A 16,712-nucleotide genomic window follows, 5' to 3' on the forward strand; every position below is an offset into this window, starting at 1 on the left:
AAGGGCATCGTTGGGGTGACCTGGGGTGGAGATGTACAGCTGAGTATCATCAGCGTACTGGTGGAACTCCACCCCAAAGCCCCGAATGATCTCTCCCAGCGGCTTCACATAAATATTGAACAGTAGGGGAGAGAGGACCGACCCCTGAGGCACCCCACAAGTTAGGGGCCTAGGAGTCAACCTCTGTCCCCCTGCCAATCAATCAATTCCAATTTTGCAAGATCTTTTTTTTTTCCTTCAAGAAGTTGAAATTGACTGATTGAGCCTTTTTTTTTTTTTTTTTTTTGCACACGGCGGTGGAGGGCTAAAGCGAAAAGGTTTTATAAAACCCAGCTGAAGGCCTAGGATTGGGGTGACGGCATGCGTGCCCACAGAGAGGGCTCTGAGTGCCACCTCTGGCACCCGTGCCAAAGGTTCGCCACCACTGATATAGGGTGTGTATACCCCCTCCAGATAATTAACAATATAGGCAGACAGACAGACACACGCACACTATATGCACATCAGTGTATGAAAGCAGAAGAAAAAAGCTAGCCAGAAAGTGTACTAGACAATTTATTTTGTGAAAAAATAAAAGTCACTGAACTCGAATCATAAATATATTAATGCAATATATATATAAGCAATGACTGAAATGACACAAATGCCAGGAGCCCAATACAAGTCTAATCTAGAGAGGATTGCACAAATATTAGAAAGAGGCATTTCCCAAAGCCCAAATAAAGCACGCCTCTTCAATGCATCAAGCAGCCCTGGCTTTTGAAAGCTCATATGTTGCTTTCCTCATGGGTACCAATGCACTAATGGTCCCAAGGGATATGTTACTTTTGCAGGCACGTGCAGATATCCCGAGACAACTTTTGAAGCACTTTGAACCAACCCTACAAGATGCAGCTACTTAAACATTTTGAAAAGCGTTGCACAGTCTAGTATGAAAGAAAAACCAATATCACATCCAAGCTACAGTTCAAATCACCTTTCTATTTAATTCCTAAAGGTCCTCATTCAGAAAAACTCCTAAGGCCAAAACATCTGATTGTCAGTTCTCTTGGAGGGAGGAAAGAAATTCATCAACCCTTTAATATGCTGCCTTCATGCCAGCTTCTGTCTTAACAGTGAGATAGCACGTGCACAGTACTAAGGGGGGGGGGGGGGAAACTACTGAGAAGTACCAGGAGAGAATCAGGCCCACTCAAAACTAAGACTGGGGCTTCTTTTCATTTAGTTTCAATAAATAAATATTCCCCTTCCCAACCCTCCTCCCCACAGTTTATAGAACTGCATAGACAACGTTTACCTCTCAGAAGCTTCTGCTTGAGTTAAAGATCGCTAAAAAAAAAAAAAAGGGAGGAAATGGGTAAGTCACTACATTATCCAAACCTGTAAACACAATGGAAGGAAAACTATATGATTTTCTTACCAAACACAAGAAAATTTACAGTAAATATAATATAATGGTGGATTGGGGGAAAGGGAGTATTGACAAATGTATTTCAAACTGTGTGCATTTGTTCCAATTTTCATCAGGTCTAATTTTGTTTATTTAATGTATATATTTATTACATTTATATGCCACCCATCTCACTACCAAGTAACTCGGTGTCTATGGAGATTCTCAGTCATCCAGGTCGTGATTGTCCAATTGGCAAAGTCCAGTTGCCTTTTGGGGGGAAAAAAGCACTTTGGGGATTACCAAGTAACTCTTTTTCTACATTTCCATGAGTTTTCAAGCTTTACACCAGTGATTTCTGCCCACAAAACAACAACTAAAAGCAAAATATTTTTTAAAAATCCAAAAGACAGAATAATAGAGTTGGAAAGGGACCTTGGAAGTCTTCTAGTCCAGGGGTAGGCAACCTTGGCTCTTTTATGACTCGTGGACTTCAACTCCCAGAATTCCTGAGCCAGCCATGCTGAGGGGAAAGGGAGAGGTTTCCAAGCTGAGCTATGCTGGCTCAGGAATTCTGGGAGTTGAAGTTCACGAGTCATAAAAGAGCCAAGGTTGCCTACCTCTGTTCTAGTCCAACCCTCTCTTCACAAGGAGGAGATCCCATACTATTTCAAAGCGTTGCCCAATCTCTTCTTTAAAAACTTTCAGTGATGGAGCACCCATAACTTCTGGAGGCAAATTGATCCACTGATTAATTGTTCTAACATTTCTTCTTGTTCTGCCTTCAGGTTCTTTGGAGAATAGGTTGACGCGCTCTTCTTTGTGGCAGCCCCTCAGATATTAGACAAGCTTCAATATGTCTGTGGATTCTTTTCTTGCCATATCAAGAGTTCTGCTCAAGATTCCTTGTGAGAACCCTCCAAGAATCAGGACCTGAGGCAAGACACTTAGCTGGGTTGAAGGGAGATGATTAAGCGATAAAGCACCAACAGGGGAGATTACCCTTAGCTACGCCCTCAGGCTGATCAGGTTCCTATACCCACAAATTGCATGGTTTGTCTTAATAGGCTACTTTGGGAGGGCCAAGGAACAAATAGAGGCCGAGCAAAGAGGCAATCAAGACTGAAGATGCCAGCAAAGGGTCTCCCAACCCCTCCATCCAGGGAGATCACTTTATTTCAGGAGAGAAACTTCTTGTACTCAAGGCTAGAATTAAGTAACTAAGATGGTGTGTAGTGTGGCCTTTGGAAAAGAAATAACAGGGAAAAGAGTTACTGTATTCAAAGTGAGTTAGTACTGTCTGAGGAGGGGAAATTGAAGGGCGTACATCTTTTCTGCAAACACGGAGTGCGTAAATATCCCGTTTACTAATCGCAAAATCATTGTCATTTCATGTAGCCATATGGTACAAATGACAGGCGAGAGGCAAGTACCTGTAGGCTTGAGGAAATTCTGAAGTTTGAAGACCTAAATTATTAAATATGTTATAAATAATTAAAAGACAAAAGCTTCCAAACAGCTAAATCATGATCAAGAATAGTGAATGGCACAGAAGGCTCCTGGTGCCTGACCAGGGGCTAAAATGAGATTAGAATATACTTTAAAAGAGTCTAGCCAGTGGCTGACTTACAGCCTCCATACTGCTCAGATCCCAGCTATTCCAGCATGATTTCCCCCCCATGAGAGGCGCCATCCATCATGCTTTTTCTGCTCTTTCTCTTAGGAAGAGGAACCTCAAAGCAACAGACACCTACAGAACGAACAGAACCATGTTTTCCAGTTCAAAGGCTTTCCTTCATTGGTTCACTGTCCCTTCCTGGGATTTTAAAGCTCAGCTCAGACACTTCCTCATGAGGAACACCTCCTAACTTAATTGGATTGGTAGTTTTTGTGAATTAAAGAAAGTAGTTTTTTTTTGCAGTAGTTCTTGCTCACAATTTTTAAGGCCCACCAACGAACCCCTCACCAATAGCTTCCTGGCCCCGATCACAGGGCTTAGTAATTCTTTTGCCTAGTTCTTTCTTGGCTTCAGCTTCTTCTGTTTCCCACTTCTTTAACAGCCTGCCAGCATCAAAATCTCAGCTCTTCACTTTTGCTCTGGTTATTCTTAGGCTGACCACTTCCCTTGCGATCCATAAGCATCAGTGTCCAAGGCTGATATTGCCTCTTGCCTCTCACATCTTACTGCATTTCTTTAAGGCCAGTTTCCTCTCCATTCCCCTTTCTCAAGCTCTTTACAACTGTCTTGTAGCCCAATTTACTGTTCCATGGTAACAATTTGCCCTTCTGCTAGCCATTGCCTGGGTCCTGTCGATGTCTTTCCTGCTTTGCCATGAAGCAAAAATAACCAGCCTCTCCTGAAAGCCCAGGGCTACCCTTAGCAACTGGGAAGGCCAGTGAGTGGGGCCAAATCAAGTGCACAGACGATGGTAGGACCTTTATCCTAATGACATTTTAAAGCTAAAATTAGGGTAGTCGAAATATTAAATGCCAAATGTTAAAATGTTCGTGACATTTTCACGGGGCATTTTTCACTTTGAAGAGAAGAAAAACTCCAATACAAAATTATTCAAATTAATAAACCATTTTAGAAGACACCTCTGTCTTCCCTGTTCTCAAAAGTGTATTAGAGAAATTGAAAATATTAATAACAATTGTCATTTCAGCCAGCTTGCAAAAGTAACCTCAGAATTTCAAGGAAAATCATGCTTGTTTATCATCCCCCTATATTCCAAGGCTGGCTCAGGACTTTTAGCTACAGTATCTGAGTTAGACAAAATGGCGTAAGACTTAACACACTGCCAGAAGTATAATTTGGGGTTCCAACTCAAGCCAGGTGGGGATACAATAGCAGATTTGTATAAGGAACCTGTCTGGGGTGTGGAAGTGTCTATGTGCTGATTCTAGGGTGACACTTGAGGTGTGTGTGTGTGTGTGTGTGTGTGTGTGTGTGTAGGTATGTCTATGGTGTTTATTCTTGTGAAGATGCAGTTCTGCTGGGAGACCTAATTTAATTAACTCTATTTGTGTCTGCAGGCCTGATGCTTTGATATGTGTATTAGGGCTGGGTAACTTATTTGGGGGTTTGAGGAAATTTTCTCATTTTACTTGATTAACTTAGTTTCAACTTGACTCTCAATTATCTAGTGGAGAACACTGATTCTCAGTCCATTGTGGATTCTATTAACGTTTTAAGAGAAGATGGAAACCGTATAAAGAATACAATATATTTTGATATAAAACTTCTCACAACACATATTGAAGTGGCCCTTGCTATAAGAGACAGATCATCAATAGACCTGAAAAAGCAGGATAATCCAGGCAGGCAGTCAAGATTCATGGCTTCTCTCTCTCTCTTCCATGTGTCATATTTTATTTTGCTTAATAGTAGAGATAATCCTGCTAGTCCCTACTGTTCAGACATCGGAAAGAAGAGGATGGCCATGCCAGGTCTCTCAAAACCTTTTCCAGCTTTGAAGTTACTGAGAACTGTAAAACACAGAGTTCCCCAACCTTTTCCGGTTGACGGCCCAGAGGGGTGGAGAGAGGGAAAGAGTAGATGGTTTATGTGGAGGGGCAGGTGCGTTCCATTGTTCGTGCGAGTGGGGCCGTGAGCACCTGTGAGCCTTGCACGAGTGGGACGGTGCATGCACAAACACACAAGCCAGCCCCTCACATGGCCCAGTTGCAAATAGGCCACGGACCAGTTGGGAACCCCTGGTCAAGCAGACAGAGACACCACTATGAACCCACAAGCCTCTTAATCACACCCATCGTTGGCTGTGCCTATCAGTATTATTTCTGCTAACCATTATAACACAAAACTCAGTAAGACTTTTTGATATTTTTATTTAACAAAAGCCATTCCTGGTAAAAGTAGCAAGTAAAAGGAAACTGATAGGTTGGTAGTGACGTTCCAAGTCCCAAAGTTGCTACTCCATTCTTGCTTAAGATGTTACAGAGCAGTTTGCTCCCTCCCAGCACCTTCTTTATCAGCTGGAATTCAACTCCTACAATGCTGGAGCCAGCAGAGCCAGTGATCATGGGAGCTGTTTAAAGCAGCAGTTCTCAACCTATGGGTCGCGACCCCATTTGGGGTCGATCGACCATTTCACAGGGGTCGCCAAGCAAGGCTGTCCGCCATTTTTTTTGTCTGCCATTTTTTTCCCCTTTTCCGGCGGGTGCCTTACCTCCCTTGGGCTGGGCCAGCTGGTGGTCAGCCTGCTCCGTCTCTGCCGCTTGCCAGCTACACCTCGGCCGGCGCAGGGGGCGGAACCACGCATGCGCAGCGCTCCCGGGCAGGGAAAGTCCTCGACTTATGACCGTTTGGGTAGTCCTCGACTTATGACCGGTTTAGTCCTCGACTTACGACCGGTTTAGTCCTCGACTTACGACCAGTTGGGGGTCACGGCATTAAAAAGGTTGAGAACCACTGGTTTAAAGAGTTGAATTTCAACAGCTCTGGAGGGCAAAGAGCTCTAGAGGGTTGCTGCAAAGGGTGGTGCATTGCCAGTTGTTAATTTCGGTGCAGAACTGCCTAATAATTCAAGTGGGCAACCTAAAATGTGAGCCCAGAAGTGAGCAAATACAGTTCTTCTGCTCCTTCTGCTTTATGCCTGCAGTGCAGCCTTCCAACATGAATTCCTTATTTCTGATTGGTGCTTCCATCTTTATCAGCTAGCTTTGCTAACACACACACACACAAAAATGATAGGAACATTACAATTTCTAATCATCGTTGATGCTTGATTTATGGAATGGAAAATGTTCTTGAGCCATACCATCCTCACACGTTTTCCCCATAATTTCATGCCGTTCCTAGTCCACATTCACTGGCAACTTAAAATTTATATTCTAAAATCTTCCTTAGGTAAGCATTTCAATGCGTTAATATAGATTTTTGGGAGAAGTAGTTTGCTTCTTCCTACAACTGAGAAAAAGTGACTAGTCACAAAGTCACCTGCTTGGCTTTGTGCTCAAGGCAGAATTAAACTTTTTGTTTCCTGATTTCTAGCCTGGTGCCTTAAGCCAGAGGTCTCCAGCCTCCCTCAGTTGGTGGACCGCAGGGAAAGGGAGGAGGAAGCATTTTACACATGCGTGCACGTGCACACAAAAACGGGGCTGCGAGCAAGGGTGACGCAAATGGGGCAGTGCGAGCATCCACATTACATTCGCTAGCACCACCCCATTTTTGCCACACGGGGCTAGCACTGTCCAGTTGTTGCCATGCGGTGCCCCGTTGTTGCTGTGCAGTGCCCTGTTGTCACCGTGGCAGCGGCGCTAGCACAAGTAGGGTTGAGCACCACACACAGGTGCGTGCCCTGGCCAGCCTGTTCCACAGCCAGCAGATCACGGCCCAGCAGTGGGCCGTGGCCCACAGTTCGGGGACCCCTGTCTTAAGCCACTGCACCAAACCTGGCTCTCTAATATCGGTCATTCACTTGTTCAAAATATGGCTGATATTCTGATTAGTATAAACTACATAATAATGTTCTGGGGAAAGTTTAACCAAGTTGTGCCCAGCGATACTACTTTACGGAGCCAAGTTAACTGCAACTGCTGGAACTAAATGGAGAGTCGATGTAGAAAAGTGAAGTGCTCTGACTCGATGTCGCCAATCAAAGCTTCACCTGCCCTCTTCACTTCAGCTGAAATGTCTTCTGCATATGAACATGCCTTGCTTTGTAGAGCCACATTGAAAGAGCCTTTTTGGCAAAGGCTCAATTGAAGGCAGACTCTCTTTGAGGCTTCACGCGCATCTCTAACCATTAAACTCTGGGCTGCTCACCAGTTGAAGAGATAATTGCACATGGGAATTCATAAAGATCGATTTGTCCAGCATCTCTGCTTCTCTTTGGTTAAAAGCAAGCCAAAGGAGCAAAAGGCGTGACAGTTGAAGATCCCAGCACATTACTATCCCTGCTCTCTTTATACTGATGTTCAAAGTGTTACACAGGCTGGTTAGAATATCTAGGCGTCAAAGCACCGCTTCCTCTGAAGAGTAACAAATTATAAGCTGTGCACATGCAATTAGGTGTCCCTCTCCTCTCCCATTAATGTTTGGATATGCACACTGTGTTCTCAACAAGGACAAGCTGGTTTGTAAAAATGACGATATATATGCTGATTTGTGAATTTAGAATGAAGAATGTTAAAAAAAGGAAACATAGCATCAACAGAACTTTGATAGTTTTTTTCCCCCCTAAGAACTCTACCAGTCTCATTACAAGCAGCAGAGCTTGTTTAGGGAGATTTAAGTGTGTGGCAAATTCCACATGTCCAGGGGGCCCCTGTTAAGAACAGAGAGACCAACAGAGACAATTTAACTCCCATGTTTCTTATTCCAGCAGGCTGGTTGCTATGACAGTTGTTTGCAGTAGCATCTTTATCTTCTGCATGGCTTCATTTGCCGTGGAGGTTTAGCACTGCCCATCTTTTAAAATAACATAAGCTGAGTTACTGTTTCCAATTATTAGTAGAAATGTAAAGAGAAAGCAATGTGGCTTTTAACTCAGTAGCTGAGAACTACTAGTTGCCATAAAAATAACATCTGTGAGAAACTAAAGTGTTCTTCTATTTCCCAACATTCATAATGTACAGAAATGAGAAGCAGCATGCTAATATTTAATAAATAAACATAAAATAAATTCCAGTCAAAGAGGATCAGTATGGCTGGCAATCCCCAAAACAGAATTGCGTTTCAAAAATAAATCTTTAATGATGCTGCAACACTTAAATTAAGAAAAAAATAAATTATATTCTGCTACCATGAGGGTTACTTTTCAAAATTTGCACAAACTTTATCAAATGCTTTCGTCAGGTTATGTATGCATCGCACTGAAATAAAACATTCTGACTAGTTTCAGGTTTAATTCTATAAGCTTATGGATTCTGATCAATATGTTGTGCCCTTTTCCCAAAAATCTATTCTAAATTCTCATCATTTACTTGTATTTCTGTTTTTTTCCCCAGAAAAATATATACAAGGGAGAGACAAGCAATGTTTGAAGTTGCAGTCTAGAAATCTTAGTGATCATGAAACAAAACTGGGTCAATTCCAATGAACAGTGGAGGAAAGACATAGGAATATCTCACACAGCTCCAGAGAGAAGAACGTCCTATTGGTAGAGCAGCGGTTCTCAACCTATGGGTCACGACCCCATTTGGGGTCGATTGACCATTTCACGGGGGTCGCCAAGCAAGGCTGTCCGCCATTTTTTTTGTCCGCCATTTTTTCCCCCTTTTCTGGCGGGTGCCTTACCTCCCTTGGGCTGGGCCAGCTGGTGGTTGGCCTGCTCCGTCTCTGCCGCTTGCCAGCTACGCCTCGGCCGGTGCAGGGGGCGGAACCACGCATGCGCGGCGCTCCCAGGCAGGGAAAGTCCTCGACTTACAACCGGTTGGGTAGTCCTCGACTTACGACCGGTTTAGTCCTCGACTTACGACCGGTTTAGTCCTCGACTTACGACCGGTTGGGGGTCGCGGCATTAAAAAGGTTGAGAACCACTGTGGTAGAGTAAAGCCTACCTTGAAGTAGAATTGTCTTCAAATAACTTGGTAGGGGAAATAATATTTATCATTTTTCTCCTTTGCACAAAAGGAAATATGACAAGACAAGTGCAACTCTTTTTTTAGTCTTTCTGGAACAATGGTCAACTCAATGAGAAGAAACAATTTGAGGAGGCCAACAATAAAGACACTCATATGGTAGCCTAAGAGTGCTGCAGATTTTACAAGAGGCAAACAAAAGTACATGCCTAAAGCAATCCCTTGTAATATAAAACGTTAAAAATATCATCTTTATCTGGGATAATATGATAACAATTTGCCATTGAAGAATTTATCCAAATATGGATTCCTTTTAATGACATTCTTGAAAGAGGTTTGGGATTTGTGGAAAGTCACAGAGGAGATCTACACACACATTTTAAATATCTACTTTCCCAAAACTGTCATATTTCCCAAACGGAAGCAATTTAGTATGAAAAAAAATAAAATCTGTGCAGGCATACATTCTGTCACCAAAGAATTTTGGCTCTTTCCCAGGACCACAGAGACAATGGTATATAGACAATAACCTAAAGTGCTTCCCTGATATTTCCATGAAAATTCTTCAAGGAAATACTTTCAGTACTGTATAACAAACCACAGCTACAGTAGCCAAGAAGTATGTGGAATGAGAAATAGGAAAACATTTCATGCTCTCTTCTAGAGAAAGGCTTAATTGGATATTAACTCAAATATTATTTCCTAAGACTATATTTCTTCTTGCTACATTGGACATTTATAAAGGGTCTTTCCTGAAATTGTTTTTGTTTACTTTGCAATTTTGTGACTCAAATGAGACTTAGACTGTTCCCCAACAACACTCAAATTAGAGCAATCTCTCTTATTTTCTCTATATGAAAATCAAAAGTTTTCATCAGCAGTAGCTTTGTCAGTTTGGAATAAGCCCATCTGGCTGCTGAATATAATTTGTTGGTTTAAATCTCCAGAGAGCTAGCAAAAACTTCTTGTAGTCTCTGGGCTACATTCTCCTATTAAGTTTTCCTGAAATGTTATCAAAGTCAATTAAAATATAGCCCAAGAACTTTTCCTCCAGTTTAATTAAACAGACCATTTTAAGCCTAATGTGCTTCACAAAACAGATGCTTTAGAGGCTGCATAAAAACTAGAAAGCACATGTTCCTAATTCATTAATAATTATTTGGCACACTGCATTTGCCTGAGGATTGGTAGGAATAATCAATTCATATAAATAAAAAGGATGCAGTCATAAAATACATCCACCACCTTTTCCCAGGTCAAACAAAGATCAGGCTAATAACATTTCTTGGTGCAACACTGACAATAGCTATAAACTGCTTGGGAACTACTACTAGGGCAACACATACCTCAACTCAATTCCATTCTGCAATAAGGATAATGTAGTCAGGTTTTTAAATGAAGGATAATATGCAACAATGCTGCTCATAAGCCATAAAGGGAATGGGAACACTCACTGACAGTAAGAGTCCTGAAAGCTGTCGCCAGTTAATGGAGCAGTTCGACTCAACACTGTGAAGTATCAAGTTGAGAAAATAGCCATAATACCAGACTGAACTCTCCAGGAAGATGCCACAATATGACATTCACAAATGCAGATCCACAAGGAATTTAATTTAATATAATTCTTCCTTACACAATGAATATCTGAATACTCAGGCTGGCTGATTTTTTTTTTAAAAAGCATGTGAGAAAAAGTGGCTGAAATAGCATTGCTCAAAGGCTTATTTCGGGAGACTTCAAACTTGGCCCTTTTATGACTTGTGGACTTCAACTCCCAGAATTCCTCAGCCAGCTTTGCTGGCTGAGGAATTCTGGGAATTGAAGTCCACAAGTCATAAAAGGGCCAAGTTTGAAGACCCCTGGCTTATTTCTTTGCAGTCCTAAGTGAAGCAATTGGGAGAGGAGACAATTTGGAGAGGCAAGAGTTTGCAAGAAAAACAAACTATGGCAGTAACTGAATTTAAAAAATAAAAGCAGAGCCCAGCTTTATGACTGGAAAAGATCTAGCATTACAGTTTTCTAAGTTTCCCGATGGATGCATTGCATCAGATGCAATGAACTATAGCATTGATCATTTTAGTTCAGCCTGGCACAATTTCTTAAAACAGCTTGTATTTTCTTAGCCAAGCCAAAGGAATGCAGCACTTGACTTGGAAAGAGAATCCCATCTATTTGAGACCTGTGAACTTTACTGTTTTTCCTGGTGTGGTAAGAAATAATACAAACAAAACAAGTGTTGTCTAGAAGTGGTAAGGCTTGGTATTTACAAATGTAAATGACAGAGAAGTCAAGGAGGAAAAAGATTTAAGTTGCATTCACAGACAAGCTTAAAAAGTAGAATAAAAAAAAACAGAAGATTGAAAGGAAAGGTAAAAGTGCTGTTGTTAGCAACTGGATGAGGGGAAGCAAAACATGGAGACACAGAAACAGCAACAAGCAGATGGAGAAAATTATCTTCCTCTCTTTACATCACCAAACTATCTGCCAATATTAGCAAAGAAACGTCTCTCTCTCTCTCTCTCTTCCTGGTCCTGCCTCCTGCTTTGGGATAGCAGCTTGGTAATTCCTACAAGGATGTGATTGGCTGATGACTTCGTACTGGATACCAATGAGAGAGGGGGACAACAGCAAAGCTTATCCAATCACCGTGCTTAATATGCTCTGCACACCCTAAATCAGGATGCCACCATGGCAGCAAAATAGAACAGATGGTTGGAGGAAAGATAGCAACTGAAATGGGAACAGCACATTTGAGACTGTATAGTAGTGCCTTGAGGAAGGCTGAAGAGTTTTTAAATACAGGGATAGACAAAGACAGGCAGAGAGAGAGAGAGAGAGAGAGAGAGATAAAGATTCTGCTGTATTCACTAATATGTAAAAAAAAAAAAATACTGGCAAAACAGTTTTCAGTAACAAAAAAAGGTTTCCAGCATAGATTTGACCCTTAACCAAGCATTTGTGGTCTAGAATAACTCAGGCATTCATTTCTATTCTTTTTGTGCTGAATCGCCCATTTGGTCCCAAGAGATTTAAGCTGACACTTTAGAGACAAATTCATTGTCTTTCAAAAATAAAACAATAGTTCTCTGTATAATTCAATTTACAATTATAGAAAGCAACTTTTGATTCCATGTTGTTGAAATGTTGTATCAGAAGCAATACCTATTTTATATTAAAACTACACGGAACAAGTTATATACAGTACATGCATAAATATATGATTTGAAGCAGAATGCGTATGAGCACGTGTAAGATTAAAGGAGAGAAAATACCCACATATGCCATGGTCTCAAGAGAAATGTGTTAGCTTTTTCTCTAGGACCCAGCTGCACAAGTCTTCGGATCAGGGAATACTGCTCATTCAGACAGCTGTTTATTCATTCCATTTAGCCAATTCTGAATATTTCCCTGCTTTGATTTTGGGCCAGAAAGTTGACCTAGAACAATTATTCAAAGCAAATTTCTGTTGCCAAATATTTCTTCAACTGATGTCTCACTAAAGAGCAACAGCAGTTCTCGCCAGTTGGCACACATTAAGAAATTGCTTCTGATACGGTAAAGCATAAGCACAAATCCAAAAAAGATTTTTCTTCACAAAGATGAGTTTGCAAAGTTCAGTCCAACAGAGTCTGTTACTTCTCTCCCCTCGCCCCCAAATGTGTCTGCTCTTTTGTTGGATGGATGCTACAGCTCTCTCTATGGAGGCCCTGGAATATTGTGTGCCAGCAATTTAACAATCTTTGATTAGGTAGAAGCTTCATAAAAATACTATTGAAAGCTGTTAGCAAAACCTGCAAACCTTGGTGATGTTCAATTGATTACTTATCCATTTGAGTGCCAAACAAACTACAGTAAGTACCCACCACTATTGTAATATTGCATCTGTACCAACTAATACCAGATTTACTGCTAGCTGGTCGAGTACTGCAAAGAAGTTGCTGAAGAAGGTTGTAAGGTATGAACATGTGATTGATCCTTGTCTCTAATAACAAAAAAAAAAATCTGAGCTACAGAATTAATTTGGATGGATATGTTTATTTGGAGATCTCCTGCATCTTACCTTCACTAGTTATCGTGGCAAACTAGTGTGTATTTATTGTTTGATCTGATTTATATTGCCACCCAAATTACAAAGCATCTCTAGCAACTTACAATTATCAGAAGGAACTAAAAACAAAATACAATTAAATGCCAAGACTAAAAAACAGGAAACTATTGCCAATCATACAAAAATCTAATCAACAGCTTTCTATCTAGATGGGGTCATCCCAACTGGTCCAGTGTTTGGGGAAGAAGTGGGGATGGGGATATATAAATCTTGGGTGGAATGTTGTTCCAGACAAGAGACACTTAACAGAGAGGGAATACTTCTTGGGTCCCACCATGGACATTGCATGCCCATCCTACCAGGCCTCATGGAGACAGACAGCCCTTCAAATAGCTGAGACTTGTGCTATGAGTGATAAATGGCACTCTGACTTCTACCCAGAAGGTTCTAGGGAGCCGGTGCAGCTCACAAGACAATAATGTTACACGGGTGATCTGAGATGCACCCATAACAACTTGTGCCAATTATACTGGACCAATTGCAACAGCGTGTGGCTAGCAGTTAGGGTTATGAGAATGAAGTTCAAAATACCTGGAAGTTAGCAGATTACCCAACTCTGATATAGCATATACCAACAATATATATATATATATATATATATATATATATATATATATATATATATATATATATATATATATATATATATACCGCTCATTATGTCAATCTGCAGAGTATACATTAGAAAGACAGCAAAAAGAATTCTGTTGTGATCTGAACAAAGAACCTATATAATCATGCTATGCATATGCACAATAAATGCCACACTTGAATTTACATGTAGGCAGAAAGAGGTGGAAAGAATAGGGGTTTATCAGCATAAGATTAGACTTTTTGACTTGGAAAAAGGAGCTTCACTGATATCCAAGTAAAAATAGACAGGAAGTAAACTGTTAACTGTCTGCAGTGAGTGAGTTTAAAATTCAATAATCATACTCAAAGTAAAAAGTACAGTTAAAAGACATCTGCTTTTAACTGACAGTTTTTAGCTATATGAACACTTAGCATGTGGCTCACAGATTAAGAATTATAGAATTTTAAAGCACCCTCTACTGAAGGCAGCGAATCTTTGAACTATATAGCACTTTCTCTTGGATCACAATTACTATAGTGAACAAAATATGGACTATTCTGACAGATACACATTTGTCTGAAATAAGATTAAATCGGTTAAAGATTATTTAAAATGCAGGAAGATTGATTAATTGTAAATAAAACAAGTCTTTATTGCACTCATCTTTAACAGGTTAATAGCTGCTTGAGAATATTAATTCCTCTCTGTTGCCTTGAATAAAGGCATATGAAAAATATTCCTAAGTAATTTCTTAAACTGTAGCTTGCTGAAGAAAAATTGGCCTGTGATTTTTACTATAAGGAGCCAGTAATTTCCACAGGTGGTGTCAAAAATGTAAAAAGGGAGATGCTGCATTGCATCATATGTATCTACTAGAACTCTCATTCAACGAAATAATACAGCTGGTGCAGTATCTCTATTCTGAGTACATTCCCCACCAATCAATCCATACAGTAGCATTAATCTATGCAACAACAGCCTGAAAATCTGCAGAGGTGCCCTGGTACTACATACATACAACATAATGCATTAAAAACATTTACACATAATATGAATTAAACCATCATGTACACATTACCAACATTTTACATGTTTATAAAACAATAGCATATAAACCTGAGGTGAACAATCTAAATTGTCTTAATGTTGTACATATGTTGGTCCTGAAAACCTGGGAGATGACATCCAAAGACTTCTAAAAGTTGCTTACTAAATTAAAATGTTTTATATGTCAGAGTGAGAAATTATTACATTAATAAAAACAGAATTGCCATTCAATGTAAACAAAACCAAACTATGTTTCATGCCCAAATATCAAGTGCTGATAGCCAAAGCACTACCCAATCACTCACCTTAATGTATAGTGGGAATGGTCAACATGGGTTAAACTAGCCATTTTAAGTACCGGTATCTACTGATTTAACAGAGCAAAGGCACATAGGTTCCTCATGCATATTATCTGTCTGGCAGGCTGTCTGAATATGGGCCTAGCACTCTTTTGAAAGAGCACTTAAACCAAGTATCCAAAAATAGCCTGGATAACAAGACACAAGTACAGAGAACAATGAGCAAGTCTCATATTTGACTACTTCTGCCACAGAATAACAGTTTTTCCAGCAGCATCTGGAAACAACCCATGGAGTAGAGAAAATGACATAGGAACTAGCAAGAGTGTGTTCCCCCCCAAAAAGTAAAAAAAATAATTATTGAAAGTGTGATTGTATGGAACACTTTGTTGGCAGAAACAGCAGAAAACATAAACTACACTGAATAATAAAAGTAGCAGCACACAGCTGGTGGAATCCAGCTCTCTTTCCCAGTTTTTAAAATCACTTTCTGGGTAAAACAAAAATAATATAGTACTATAATGCCGATCAGATATTACACAGGCAAAGGATTACAAAGTCTTATCTCTTTTGCAGCTGAAGCCAAAATTGTCATGGAGGGTAACAGTTCCCGGAGATCAGGGCAAGAAGTAGATCTGGAGTAGTTTAAAATAGCCATGAGAAACTGGACAGGTCCTAATATCTGACTATATCCTCACCCATACCACTAAAGACTAAACTGTGTACATGAGAAAAAAATGCATTGGGAGAAGAAGGGAACCACTATTTTAAAACTGAAACAGCTAAAGACAACTGGCTTAATTGTGGACAGGTGACGAGATGAAGACATTAGAAAGAGATTTCATGAAAAACTCTGTCACTGATGTTCATACTGTTGTTCATGAGATGCAAGGATAAGGCCAATGAATCATCTTTGATCTTATTGGTACCTGTTGAATTCATCAACTACTTCAGTAGAGATGGGTGCTTTCCAATTTTAAAAAAACAAACAAACAGCTGTATTTAGCTAGATGACTTACCAGTGTGCATATTGTTATCCTGCACATAAAGTAAATAGGTTTGGGCTGAATAATTGACCGAGAATGAGCATTCCGTCCCTATCTCTGGTCTGAATTATCAAGTAGCCTGCAAACAACATGTTCAGAAAGAACATATGTACTTCATAGACTAAAAATTGTTTCAAGAAAACCTCCCTTTACTAGCAAATATTATCCTCTAAGAGGGAAATTTCTTGGCAAAGTTTCCTTTCCTTTCTTTCTTAGCTGATGCACAGATAAGAGCAATGCTTGAAAAAGCCGTATGGGCTGAAGTATATTAGACTTAACCAATTAGAAGTCACAGCCCCCTTCTGGTCACTACAGGAAATGCTGTTACAATTCTGAAAGTTACCATCTTCTTCTATATAAATAAAAATGTAAATGTTCGTTTGTTCAAAATCTTAAATCTCCGAAAGTTCTTCACCAATTGCTTTGAAATTTTGCAACAATGTTGCATTCGAATACGCGCATGTTTTTATATACCTACTATTATATAGATGTCATACGCAGCTGTACATTTCCACCCCAGGCCACCCCAACGATGCCCTTGACGTGATGACCCGTTGCCTGGAGGCCGTACGGGTCTGGATGGGGAGGAACAGACTCAGGCTCAACCCTTCCAAGACCGAGTGGCTGTGGTTGCCGGCGCCTCGGCATAGTCAGCTGACCCCATCGCTGACTATAGGGGGCGAAATTTTGGCCCCCTCAGAGA

This window comes from Protobothrops mucrosquamatus, unplaced genomic scaffold (genome assembly GCF_001527695.2).
Source record: "Protobothrops mucrosquamatus isolate PMUCROS unplaced genomic scaffold, P.Mucros_1.0 scaffold44, whole genome shotgun sequence".
NCBI lineage: Eukaryota > Metazoa > Chordata > Lepidosauria > Squamata > Viperidae > Protobothrops > Protobothrops mucrosquamatus.